This window comes from Echinops telfairi, unplaced genomic scaffold (genome assembly GCF_000313985.2).
Source record: "Echinops telfairi isolate 266 unplaced genomic scaffold, ASM31398v2 ScPeMD7_443;HRSCAF=831, whole genome shotgun sequence".
Lineage (NCBI taxonomy): Eukaryota > Metazoa > Chordata > Mammalia > Afrosoricida > Tenrecidae > Echinops > Echinops telfairi.
The window spans coordinates 42,361,590-42,376,796 of NW_022104341.1; the positions used below are offsets into that span (position 1 = coordinate 42,361,590).

Consider the following 15,207-nt stretch of genomic DNA (forward strand, 5'->3'; position numbering starts at 1 on the left):
GGGACAGACAACTGAAAAGTGGGTGAAGGGAGACGTCGGACAGGGCAAGATATGACAAAATAACAATTTATAAACTATCAAGGGCTCATGAGGGATGGGGGAGTAGGGAGGGAGGGGAAAAATGAGGACCTAATGTCGGGGGTTTAAGTGGAGAGAAAAGGTTTTGAGAATGATGTACAAATGTGCTTTACATAATTGATGTGTGCATGGATTGTGATAACAGTTTTATGAGCCCCTAATAAAATGTTTAGAAAAAAAAAAACTCTGTCTCAAACATGAGTTTCTGTGGATTTGTTTCTCTAAAGTACCCAGACTAACACAGTGGTACATTTTCCTTTAAATATCTATGTCTATATCTATATACATATAATCTATCTATATCTATATCTATCTATATTTTCCCCTAATAGGCATGCCATGCCTCTAGGGATGAAGTGTAAATTCAACAAGGACATAAAACTTTTAGATTCCCATTTGGTAGAAAATTCTGTTTTCTCAGGTGCTAGGTATAAATAATCGCCAACTTATACATTAAGGCTCAGTGAGAACAATTTAGACATGGATAAAAACATCTCCCATTGGTTTTACGGTCATGTTCCAGTAGCAGCTGAGGGGCGCTGTAAAACAGAAGTCATATTTCACCCCGAAGTGCCTGCGTTGGAGTCAGATATGACATAATATAATACGGAGCAGATAAAAGGTACCTCCAAGAAGGGATGCTCATTTGTCTTTTGATGTGAGGGGGAGAGTGCATTTGGAGTTCATTCCACCAGGTCAGATGGTTAATCAAGCTTTCTATTTAAAGGGTCTGAAAAGATTGCGTAACAGTGTGTGACAAAAAAAAGCCTGATTTGTGGCAGACTGGGGACTGGTTTGGCCACCATGACAATGCACCTGCTCACACAACCATCTCAGTGTGTCAGTTTGTTTGCCAAAAAACAGCAATGCCTCCTTTGCTCCTTGCACCTCACTCACCAGCAATGCCTCTCTTGCTCCATGCACCTTACTCACCTGACCTCACTCCATGCGACTTCTTTTAGTTTCCAAAAATTAAGAGGGACATGAAAGAACAGTGATATGAAGATGTAGAAGAGGTGGAGAAAAAAAATGTGTGGGGTGCTGTCAGCTATCCAAACAGATGAATTTGAAAAATATTTCCAAGAATGGAATCTCAGATTTGACAAATGCATTAAGTGTAACAGAGAGTAATTTGAAGGTGACAAGGGTGTTTTGTAAAATGAATAAATAAATAAATGAATAGCTTTGGGGAAAAAGCAAACATTTTAGGGGTGCACTCCCTGATATATACTGCTCACTTATGGGCATGGTTAAATTTCAACAACTGCTCATTATGGGAAAATTGGCATGCAAAAATGGAAGATGAGTACATCACTTCACAAAAAGGAGAATGACTATAAAATTTAATAACTACTGAGCTACATTATTACATAAATATCAAATCACATCATTACATAACTGCCAACTGCTGAGAATCATAGCTCAGTCAAAGCAACAACAAAACTTTAACCATTGTAATAGGCATTCCTCTTACCAAATACTATGATGCTCATTAATAGTAAATGCATATTGTTAATGTGGAAAACAAAGTAAAAAATAAATTTTGTTCTATTGTCATAAAAGTGAAATGCCACATGAGAGAGATAGGGAGGAGAACCTTTTTTTTAAGGTCTTGACAACTTGTTTTAACAATCTAGTCAAAATTTAAGAGCAATCTGAAAGAAGTAATCTTTACTGTAATAGATAAGAAAAATGAGAGAGTAACTTTAACTTAAAATAAAATATATTTTTGAAGATATACTGGTATAAAAAAAGGGTATTGAGCATGGCCTCACATTATAGAAGCAAGGAAAAAAACATGATTCTTAACTTTCATTTAAAGACAGGATAAGGATGTAGATACTTATTTTTTTTAATTGTATATATATATTAACTGTCATGTGAAACAGCAATGTAGGATAGGCCAGTCAGGGAAATTGTAAACAGAGCATAAGTTAAAAAAATTATGGGCTGGGTCTATACTGAAAGCATGGATCTGTCTGTGGCCTAGTAGTTGCTTCAATTAGATATACATTTAATAATACTTTGACAATTTGAACAGTAGTTTTCAAAAAAAGAATACTAACAATGCTCCCAAGAGTTGAAGGATCCATTTTAATATGACAGATATTTGAAATTAATTTCTAAATGATTACAGCAGATTTTAGCTGTCTATAAGTTTAATAAATGAATATTTTTAAAATTTAGTTCACACATCTTTTAGTTATTTAGTTTACAAATCGTTTAGTTATTTAGTTTACAAACCTTTTAGTTATTATATCCATGGAATGGAGAATTCAACTAAATGGACCTGTTCCTGTAATAGAAAGAAATGGATTATTTAGGGTGTAATTTTAACAAATTACATATCTATTTACTCTCTGCTGCCTTTGGAACTTTAATAAAGAATTCAAGTAAAGAAGCACACCAGCCTGTGTGATCATGAGGTGCCAAAGGGATCAGGTGCCAAAGAACAAAACATCATATCATCATGTGCTCACCTTCCCAATGTGATTGCTGAGGACAAATGGGTGCATAAGCAAATGTGGTGAAGAAATTTGATGGTGCCCAGCTATCAAAAGATGTCAGGGGTCTTAAAGGCTTGAGGGTAAATCAGCAGCCATCTAGCTCAGAAGCAGCAAAGCCCACATGGAAGAAGCACACCAGCCTGTGTGATCATGAGGTGTCGAAGGGATCAGGTATCAGGCATCAAAGAACAAAAATTGATATCACTGTGAATGAAGGGGAGTGTGGAGTGGAGACCCAAAGCCCATTTGTAGACAACTGGACATCCCCTTACAGAAGGGTTGCAAGGAGGAGACTGGCCAGTCAGGGTGCAGTGTAGCAACGATAAAACATACAACTTTCCTCTAGTTCCTAAATGCTTTCTCCCTGGCCACTATCATGATCCCAATTCTATATAACAATTCTGGCTAGACCAGAGGATGTACAATGGTACAGATAGGAACTGGAAACCAGGGAATCCAGGACAGATGATCCCTTCAGGACCAGTGATGAGAGTGGCGATACTGGGAGGGTGGAGGAGTGGTGGTGGAAAGGAGGAACCGATTACCAGGATCTACATATAATCTCCTCCCTGGGTGATGGACAACACAAAACAATGTGAAGGGAGCCGTTGGACAGTGTAAAATATGACAAAATAATAATTTATAAATTATCAAGGGTTCACGAGGGAGGGACGAGTGGGGAAGGAGGGGTTAAAAAATGAGGAGCTGATGCCAGGGGCTTAAGTGGAGTGCAACTGTTTTGAGAATGATGAGGGTAACAAATGTACAAATATGCTTCACACAATTGATGTATATATGGATTGTTATAAGAGTTTTATGAGCCCCCAATAAAATGATTATTAAAAAAAGAAAAGAAATTTGGAAAGAAGTTTATTTTTTAAATAATATGATGTTGGTGTATCTTTTTGATACCTTCGCCATCTGCTTTTATTTGTATGAAAGTTATCCCTTGGTTGCCAGTCTAATGGGCACAATTGTCATGCCATTATTCAGTCTACAACTATAAATAGAGACAATTTGTGTAATGGTTAATGCTCTAGGCTCTATACCCAAATGATTTAGATTTTGACCTTTGCCCCTCAGTTTACTAAACTTGAGCACAAACATTTAATTTTTCTGCAACTCACTCACTCATCTGGGAAAAAGAGGACAGTGATGTACTGATTTTATAATATTATCATATGGTTTAAAACTCAATGCTTAGAGAATGTTAAAACAATTGTTAGCAATTGTTTTTGAAATACTCAGATACCTATTCCAGATACACTTCAGTGTTTTAAACAATAAACTACTGGAAAATTGGAGTGACTTCCAAACATTTTGGAGCTCCTTCACTTTCCGTAGAGAGCACATCCTAAACAGCTGATTCCATTCTTGTGATGATGGAGAAAAGAGGCAGAAGTTGTTATGTACACTGGATCATGGATAACAACGCATGTTTTCTATGTCTTGTAGATCTAGTAACTGTGACTGCTTCTACCCCTTACCTCCTGCTACTGTTGCATTATCTTCCTTAGCTATTAATACTGAGAAAGCTACTTCCGAGCCCTAGGCCAGACAGAGGCGCACTTTCCCAAGGGTTTTGTAACTGAGTCTGTAGCCTAAAGTGTTGCAGCTGCAAATATTACAGCAAACTTGTAGGCCTTCCAACTGGAGGGGCTGGCTGCAGCTGGGCAGGCTCATCATGCAGAGCGTGCTCAGCTACCTGGCCTCTAGTGATTATAGCTCCTCCTGGCCCTTTGGTTGAAAGAGCCTGGAAGGAAGGATAATGGCTAGATGTTACTCTTTCCGACAGAAGCTTTGTTTCATCTTAAAACGTGTGTGCTTGTAATCTCACAGCTCTCATTCCAAATGTTATGTAAGGCGAAATAAGTGAAAAGCCCACGTTAATGTGATTTCACTTACATTTTAGAAACTTTATAAAATTTGTTAAACCTTTGAGTTGACATTGTTATTCAATGTTATGCAAAAAAACGGACAAAATATTATTCTCATCAATCTTTTTTACTGTTATAAGGATTGTTATTAACCTGCGTATTTTGAAATCATTGATGTACTTCTTTCCTGGTGTTTACTGTCAGGATTATAAAAATGAAAATGTATCTTTTGCATTCTAACTTGATTTATTCTTTTCTTTATGCACACTCTTTCTTCTTTTCACAAACTGCTGCTGCCCCTCCTACCTGGATGCTGATCCTCATAGCCAGGGATCAGTGCATACATCTACATTACAGTAGAATTACAAACTCCGTGTACATACATTTGCTTACCTGAATTTTATAACAACTATCAAGTGTGCAGCATAAAAGCTATTACCTTGATGGAAACATACTAGTGACTGAGCATGTGTTCTGTCTCAAACAGCATTATCTACTTTTTCATCTACTGTCTATAATATTCCTTGCAGTGGCCACATAGAATCTACAGACAATACTCATGATTTAGGATCTATTAAGGATGTTACCTGGTTATGATGCAAGTGAGAAATGCTGAGGAAACAGATGTGCAGTGAGAACATGCTACCCAGTTCTTTCAGGACTGCTCATAAGTGCCCAAAGGGCACGCACTCCTCTGCAAGCCTCAACCAGAAAGCACGTAGCGCAAGTTCCATGGGTCAGTGGATCCCACTCCCCAAATGAAGGGTCTGGAAGCACCACACTCCACAAGCTAGCTTCCTGCCCAAAGCGCTAAGCTTTATTTGCTCTGTGAGCTGGGGCGCGCACCTTTGTTTCATGCTCTGGCTCCTACTTCTCTTGCTATGCCTCGGTTGTCCCAGCTGTCTTACCTTGCAAGGATCTTGAGTTCCAGAGGACGCTCTCCAGTGCTGGCCTTCACTGGTGCTACACCCCCATGTTGGAGTTTCTTAGAGGGTTCTTTAATACCCAGCAGGACGGCAATCACAATGCTCCCCGTTAAAAATTACTCACAAGTGAATCCTGTGAATGTCTTCCCACACCTTCTTACTCAGACCCACATAGGAAAAGGCTGTTTTGAGAGTTACAGAGACTTTAAGCAGAGGAACCACATTAAATAATTCACTGCCTTTACAGAGTGATGATAAAAAATGGGAATGGGCTATAAGCACTGGGATCCCAATTATCTGCCATTCTGCTATTGGTCCCATGTTAGCATGGCACTGTAAGACAAGCATCTATGTAGTTAAAAAATATCTGATGGAACATCTTGCTCTGCAATGTACTAGCAGGACACGATTTTTCTGTTTACTTTGACTGCTACGGTTTTTATATTTTCTGAATCAGATAAACTCAAATGTTGTAGAAAAATTGTAAATGTAAAATTAAGATATCATAAATGCATAAAGCTCTCATTCAACATTGTCCTCTGGTTAGCCAGGTGTTTGTTCTTGAAACAATCACTAATGTTGCTACTGTTAGGTGCCATCAAGAACATTTTGATCCATGCGACCTTATGCATGACAATTGGAAATACTCTCTGGTCCAGAGCCATCCTCACAATTGTTTCTCTCTCAGAGGCCGTTGTTGCTGCCATTGTGTAAATCCATCATCTTGAGGGTCTTCCTCGTTTTTGCTGCCCCTTCCCCCTCCCTAACATGAACTCTTTCTCCAGGGACCAGTGTCTCCTGACTGCAGGTTCACTGTGTGTATGAAGAAGGAACCCTCTGGCTGCATTTCTTCCAAGGCAGATCATTCTTTCCTTTTAACCGTCCATCCATAGTATTTTCAGTATTCTTCTCCAGCACCACATTTCAGATGCATCCATTCTTTTTTGGTCTTTTTTATTCATTGTCCAACTTTCACAAGCACATGATGCAATGGGGAATATCATGGTTTGGGTCAGGCGCACCGCAGTCCTCAAATTGACACCCTTGTTTATCCATATCCTGCAGAGGTCTTGTGCAGCAGATTTACCAAATGCAACACATAGTTTGATTACTTGACAGCTGCTTTCGTGAGCATTTATTATGGATCCAAACAAAACAAAATGTTTGACAACTTCAACCTTCTGTATTTCACGATGTTACCTATTGGTCTAGTGGTGAGAATTTTGTTCTTTTCTACACTGAGTTGTAATCCACATTGAAAACTGCAATATTTGATCTTCATCAGCAATGCTTTCATGCCTGTTCACTTTCAGCGACCAAGGTTGGATCACCTGCATGTCACCTTCCACCAACACTGGTGCCACATTCTACTTCATATAACCCAGTGTTTCTGGTTATTTGCTTGGCATATAAATTGAATAATCGCTGATAGAATATGTTATAATTATTCCAAAGTAATTTTATTCATATAAAAGCAAATGCACATGATACATATTTTTAATATTTTAATAAAAATTGTGTTTAGCAAAATAGGCCCAGCAGATTGTGCACAGAAGGCAAAGGGCATGCCCGAAAGTTATATTGAAATACTCTCCTCTAAGGAAGAGAGAATAAATGAACCTATTGTGTCAATTCATTTCATTGGGGTCTTGACTTCCACTTCAGGGACAGATTGTTCCTAATATCCTGTCCAAGTAACTGAGATGAAATCTCATTATCCTCCCTTCTAAGGGAAATTCTGAAAATATTTCTTATAAGATACATTTATTTGTTCTTTTAGTAGTACAATGTATATTAATATACCCACACTGACACCATATTCAAATGCATCAATTCTTCTCCAAGCTTTCTTATACGTTGGCCAATGTTTACATACATATGAGACGATGGATCAGGTATACCTTAGTCTCCAAAGTGACCTTCAATCTTTAACACTTTATAGAAGCTCCAACCAGGAGCACTGATTGTGGATTCAGGTACAATGACATCTTTGAGAACTGCAATGTTATCTGTTTGTCATGATGCTTTCTGGTGATCAAATGGGGAAGATTTGGAGATTCGTTATGTGTGATGTAATGTATACTGAAGGTGATGATCGGGCAAACCTCTCGGTTAAATCAGACTCATCCCGCATATAGGAAATCCCACAGCAAAGGACAGGGAAAGATGGGTGAGTATCATAAGGAGACTGCAGTTGTTAGGTGCTATAGAAGCAGTTGGAACTCACAATGACCCTGTGTACAATGAAAACATGTTGGCAGGGCCTACCCTGGCCTCACAATTGTTGCTGTGTTTGAGCCCATCTTTGCGATGACTTCATCAATCCATGTTGTTGAAGTTCTTCTCTTTTGCGTCACTTTATCTTTGAGCATGAGCGTCTGTTTCCTCTTAATGTCACGTCCAAAATAAAGGAAATGGAGCCACACCATCCTAACATCTAAGGAGCATTCTGGTTGTACTTCTTCCAAGATAGTTTGTTCATTCTTCTGGCAGTCCATAGAATATGTAGCGTTCGTGAGCAACACCGTGATTCAGAAGCACCGATTCTTCAGCTTTTTTGCTCATTGTCCACGCTTCACATGCATATCAGGTGACTGAAAATAGCATGGCTTTGGTGAAGCTTGCCTGTGCATTCAAAGTGATAAACCAAACTATGAACTTGCTGCCATAGAATCAATGCCAAGCCATGGTGACGGAATAGGAGACCATAGACCTGCCTTGTGAGTTCCTGAGACTGTCACGCTATGGGACTAGAAAGCGTGGTCTTTCTAGTGGACTACATGGTGGTTTCAAACTGTTGACCTTCAGCCAACAGCCCAATGAGTAACAACTATGTCACCACCTATTTTATTTTGAACAGTTTATTTTTCAGCAGATTTTCTCAATGTAACAAGTCATTTAATTTCTTGAACGCTGCTTCCATGAGTACTGACTGTGGATCCAAGTAAAACAAAATTCTTGATAGCTTCAGTTTTTGTTTATCATAAAGTTGCTTATTGATATAATTGTGAGATTTTTTTATTTCTTTCACATTGAGGTATAATCTATTCAAATGACTTCATTCTTTATTAGTAAGTACTTCATATATTTTTCACTTTCAGCAAGCATGATTGTGTCACCTGCAAATAATTGGTCCTAATACATGAATGTGATGAAAGCATACAATTCTGATGTGCATTTTTTCCCAACTAAACTATAATTCTATGAACTACCTCCTGCTCTGTGGAAGTAACTGCTTCTTTGTTTATGGACTAGTTCCATGTGTACACACCGAACGTTCTAGATTTCCTACTCTTTGCAATGTCATCCAGACTTTGTTATAATCTACACAATTGATTGCCTTTGCAAAGTCAGTAAACACAGGTAAGCATCTTTTGAGTATTCTCTGATTTTAGTAGAGATACATCTGATATCATCAGATAACACTCATTTCATATCATCATCTGCAAATGACTTGAAACTCTGGAGTCCCTTGCGGATGTAATACTGTTTATCATTTTTAAACCTTCCTCAGCAATCTTTACTTCATGTGCTATTACTGACACTTTTTGAGAATTTGCACTATCTGTTGAATTACTATTCTTTGTAATGAGCGCTATTGTAAGTCTCCTCCAGGCAGGTGGCTCATTAGTAGTCTTGCAAATTTCTTCATTTGCATGAGTGAGTGCCTCTAGCACTGTATCTCTTTGTTGAAATATTTCAATAGTCATTTTTTGTCAGTCTCTGGAATGTTATTTTTCATTAATGCCTTCAGTACAGCTTGGACTGTTTCTTCAATACTATTAGAACATTGTCATATGTTGCCTTCTGAAATGACTAAACTTTGATAAATTATCTTTGTGCAATGACTGTGTATTAGTTTTATCTTCTTTTGATGCTCTGTATTTTCAAAACTATAACTGAAGGATTAAAAAAAAAATCAATGAATGGTGCATCAAGATTTTGATGAAGACTATGAGAGATGAACAAGGCATATGACACATACGCACACCAATTAGTACAATTACAGAATTAAGCTCTTAAATTATTTAAATATAATTGATATGTTATCTGATCAAAAGTCAAAGATTAGAATGATTTTAAAATACAATAATCCATCTTTATGCTGTCTATTAGATGTACATAGTAACTCAAAGAAATAATTAGAATAAGAGTGAAATAATGCAAAGTTATATTCCATGCAAGAGAGCTAAGTGGTCATACTTGTATGAATCTGAACCCATTTTAAATAAAATCTGTTACATAAGACAAAATATAGATATTACATAATGATAAGAAAGGTCATTCATGATGAAAATACCACAATTATAATATGAGAGGACTTCAATTATCTTCCCTTATCTTCTAAATCACTTTTTCAATAAACATAATGAATACGGTGCCACTTGCCTGTCTGACTTGAAGAGACCAATGTTTGTATCTATACCAAACAAAAATGAAGAGAAACTGTAAATTGTAGAGCAATATCACATGTAAGTAAATTATTTTCTGAAAATCACTCAACAAAATTGCAGCAGGGCATTAGCAGATAATTACTAGAGGTTCAGGCTAATGTCAGAAGAGCGTGTTAAATAAGGGATATAGATGCTGATGTCATATGGATCTTGGCTGAAAGCAGAGAATACAAGAAAGATGTGTACTTGTTTTTCATTGACTATGGACAGACTTATAACAAAGCATAAAATTGAAGATACAAAATTGAGAACATTTATTTGTGCTCACGTGGAACCTATACATGGGCAAGAGGCAAACATTCAAATAGAACAAGGGACTGCTGCACAGTTCAGAATCAGCTAAGATGTGCATCGGGGTTCAATCTGCATGCTGAGCACCTCATCAGAGAAGCTGGAATATATGAAGAAGAATGCAACATCAGGCTTGGAGGGAGACTTATCAACAACCTGTGGTATGCAAGTGATACTCCCTTGCTTGCTGAAACTGAGGAGGAATTGAAGTACTTGCTGATGAGGATGAAGGAATGCAGCCTTCAATTTGGATTAAAATTCAATGAGAAGAAGATCAAAATCTTCACAGCTGATTCAATAAATAACAAAATGATAATTGGAGAAAAGCTTGAAGTTGTCTTGAAATTCATCTTGTTTGGATCTACAATCAATGCTCATGGAAGCAGCAGTCAAGAGATCAAACGATGCATTGCATTAGATAAATCTGCTGCACAGGACATTTTAAAGTGTTGAGAAGCAAAGATGTTAATTTCATGCCAAAGGTACATCTGACACAAGTCATGATATTTTCAATTAACTGTTTTTACTTACAATGGTGACAAGTTCATTCAGTATGCAAAAATATAAGTAAATGTTACTATACAACTGCATACAACAGCATAGCATGCAATTATAATTATATTGCATACCATATAAGCAAAGGAAATCAAAATATCTAAGTGAATTAATTACATTAATTAAAATTGTGAGCACTTAAAAGTAAACACAGGATTAATATTTCAAACTCAAACAATAAAAAACACAATAGATATGATTGTCAAAATTAAAATACTTTCATGCACCAAATATAATTATTAAAAAGTGAAGAGGCTTTCCACCTTTTGAGGAAGAAAGTTGAGGTACCACTTATCTGATAATGTTTTAATCTTGAGAAATTCTTGGAATGAAATCAGAAATAAAGAAAATATACCTCAACGCTAACGGAAAACAACCAAGTAAATGAGTGAAGCACTAGAAGACAGTCCAAAGGGGGCGGGGGATGTTCAGTGAGCATATATAAATATACTCAATTATTTAAAACTCAAACTGGCTGAAGTCTGGTCAATTTCAAATCACAGCCACTATATAGGTCAGCACAGAACTGCCGCACTGGATTTCCAAAGTTGAGAATTTTTAGGGAAACCCCATGGGTTTGAATCACACTTCCATTTAGCAACCAAGGCTTTCCACACGAACACCAAACCAAGGTTTCTGTCATCATAACCCATTCCCACTGCCCTGGAATTAATTCAGACTCACCATGACCCTGGACAGGATTTCCAAAACTTAATATTTATGGGAGAAGAGAACTTCTTCTTTCTCCTGTGGAGCACTTAGTAAGTTTGAACCTCTGACCTTGGGGTTAGCAGTAATGTCTAATCCACAGCACTACCAGGGCTTCTTGCTTTTCATCACTTGAGGCAGTGGAATTTAAAACCACAGTGCAGCAGCTATAACCACACCAGTTGGGATGATTTAAATCAGAAATAGGGAGAGTCACAAGTGCTGACAAAGATGTGAAGAAATTGAAACCCTCATCCATTGCTAGTGGGAATGAAAACTAGTTCAGCTGATGTCAAAAATTACTTATCTCTTCTTCATAAAGCTAAATGTAGGATTACAGAAACCAGCAATTTCGCTGTTTTTTAACCTGTGTAAGCTAAAAGACTTGAAGTTTGAGCTCACACAGATATGTACACACCAAAGTTTACTTCAGAAAATTCATAACAGCCAAATGTAAGCATGATTGTGAAGATGGCGCAGGACTAAGCAACATTGTGTTTTGTTGAACGTGGGTCGCTCTGAGTGGGAATCAGTTCAAGGGTACTTCATAATAATCATAACAAAGGTTAAAACAACTCTAGGACCCATTAACATAACTAGATCATAAAATGTGGTGGATGCTGAATATTATTCAGTCACAAAGAGAAACAAAATTTGGATTTGTGCTTTTTATTTTATCTTGAGAATGCTTTACTAGATAATATTTTATACATATCAAGAATGCATGTAATGAATATTTTAGTCATAATCATGAACTTAAGGTTTAGAACATTATTAAAATTCTACCTCTGTCTGTGTGCTCCTCCCTTTAGTATACTTCTGATTCATGCTTTTCCAAGACAATTGTTAAAGGCATTTTTCTGAGTGAAGTAATTTAAATGAAATCATTAAATTTAAACTTCAGTTGAAAAATGTATTCTCCTAAATTGTTGCTTTGTATTTTCTTATTTTGTTTGCTCCATAAGATTAGTAAATCCTTAGGAAATACTTGGCTGAATTTCCTCACTTTTATTAAATACTTAAAATAGGCAAATGCATAGAGATAAAAGTTTATTAGTGGTTACTTAGGCTTGGAGGAAGGAGGGCTTGGACAACTATTACTGAAGGTGTATTGAATCTCCATTTAGGTGGTTAAAAATATATTAAAATGGACAGTCATCATGGTTGTACAACGTGCTGGTTATGATTATTGTCCAAAATTATATAAATAAAGTGGTTAAAATGTAAAATTTCATCTTACATATTTTGCCAAAAATAAATGTATGCATGAAAGTAAAACAATAGCAACCCCAGAAATAGAGGTCTCGAAGTAAAGCTAGTGAAAAACCAGAAACAAAACAATAGAAAACCAGATTCACTAAGTTCTCCTGTTGCTGGAAACTGTATTTTTAATTGAAATTCTTATTGGGCTAACTTTTATATTTTTGAACTTCAAATTGCTACTTGAATCAAATGAAGTTTTGCACACTGAACAGGATCATTTTTAATTATGTTCACCATATCATCTATTACTTGTGTTGCATTTTGCTTAAGAGAACTGAGTTCAATTCTATATCATTTCAAAACAAATTATCTTATAAGTTTTCTGACTTAAAGTTTCATACTTACAGCCTATGTTTTGAAATTAATATGGAATAATGAAATGTTTCAAATGATGTAGAAGTAATTTAACTAAGAGTGGGTTTTTTCCTACTGAAAAGTGAATACTCGCAAAATATCAAGTATTACAGCTACACGGTTCTCAGGGACATAAACCCTGGGATGATGCCTGTCTCATTTAAAACTCAACCTTAGTGTTTATCATGTTCCTTTCCAGGTAATCACGCAACTAAAATGGCTTTTGAGTGGATGTTTAAATTAATAACTGCAGGTTGTAGTTACAAATAATTTGTATGTTTCTCAATCTGTTTTCAGACTTCAAATCCTGAACTTACCAGAATTTTTACAATCAAACTCTGAAGCAGTATCTCTACCTATTTCAAACTCAACCACTATGTATTGAGAATAACAAAATGACCTATTTCATGAAGAGAAAAAAAATTTCTAACAATTAATTAGATTTTATACCCAAATGGCAGCTCACAGTTTGTGTGTGTATTGAGATCATTTATGGAGTCTTTTTTTCATTTCAATTTAGACTGTCCAGCACAGTGCTGGGCACCTTAAAAGTACACACACACACACACACACACACACTGAATTAAAATGACAACTGCATACACTTAACCATAACGATTGCTGCAAGCTGCAATTTGCGTACTATATAATGTCAATGTGGCATCTGGCTCCTACTCTGTCACTTTCCCCTACGGCTTCAAAATCAAAGCTATAGAGGAGAAGTGGGGTCATTAAATATGTGGCTAGAACTAAAAGTGGGCTATGTAGGTTCTGAAACATATTTCTGCAATTTCATAAATGGCCTGTAATTCAATAATAACCATCAAAAACGTTATTAGTTTCTTTTCAGCTTGGCTATAAATGAGTTTGTTTCCTACTAAATCACTCATATCCATATTTTTCACTGTTTTATCTCATAGTTATTAGCATAATGATGTTACCCATTTCCCACACCAATTATTCTAAATATGTTTAAACTATTCTTGTAACCAATTAATATTTTTAATAGGAAATAAATTATTTTTTAAAATAGATTTTCTTTTCCAGAAATGTTGTTTTCTGTTGTATTGTTTACCCCTTAAGATTATAAAATTTATTATTCAAGTCTTCATCATTAGAACAGTTTGTCAGCACAGAATTCCAAAAAATATGCAAATCTACACACATGTGAGTTTGCTCAATTCATAAATTATATGTGTGTGTGTGCGTATACACTATTTATTAATAGACAAGGTTAATAGTCTTTATTTCTTCTTGGACATACCAGCAGTTCGGCCATGGCGGCCAGTGGTGTTGGTGTGCTGGCCCTGAACTCAAAGACTCCAGAAGAGGCACAGCCCCCTGTGGACACGGATCTTGTTCAGCCGCTGCAGATCTTCTCGGAGCTTGATGTCCAGACCCTTGGTCGGGACCTGGCTGTGTTTGCCATCAATCACATCTTTCCCTCTATTCAGAAACCAGTGCTGAATCCTGTACTGCGGAGGGTTCTGCAGGATGGGGATCACCGCTGAGCCTCATCTTCGGTGAGCACTCCTGCTCTCTAGGTGAGGTCAATGTCTGCTTTCCTCAGCACATCTGTGCCTCACACCCTCCGTGGCAGTGATGACAAAGGCTCTTTTCCGCCGCCCATCGATGTTAGTGTTGAGGACTTGCAAGATGTGCTGGAACTTCTAGGAGATAACTAGAACGGTGGCATGTGGCTCCGGTGGAAGAGTCATTAATTATATTTTAAAAGACATTACTGGAAAAGAGATGTTTAACATTTAACAGACTTAAGAACTAACAACAAAAATTAAACCTTTTATAGCATTTAGCGCTACATACATAGTTTGGAACCAATGTATGTTTACTTTTAATTTTTTTAAGTAATAATTTTAAATCTGTGCATTTGTGTGAGAAAATGACTTCAACTGGTTAAATGTCTTCCTTAAAGATAAAATTGACAGATCTTTTTATATAATAATGTAGAGAAATCTAGAAAGCAATGTCATATTTTTAAACATTCAAAATAGAGCCAATAAACTCACCAAAATACTCATGTGTTTGCCTTTTTTGGTCAGCATATCCAAGTGCTTATGGAAAGAGAGAAAGAAGAGAGAGTTATCTTCTAAATAAGCCCCGAGGCCCCTGAACAATAAACAGGAACTTACTTTGACATGTAATTCATCAAGCTGTGAAAACAAGACAAAAATAC

At 36.7% G+C, this 15,207-nt stretch overlaps 1 pseudogene; it reads right to left on the minus strand.

Annotated features, from left to right (window-relative positions):
* Window positions 1-14,257: 14,257 nt before the first annotated feature.
* LOC101650096 lies at window positions 14,258-14,731 on the minus strand (annotated as a pseudogene).
* Between the last annotated feature and the right edge of the window lie 476 nt (window positions 14,732-15,207).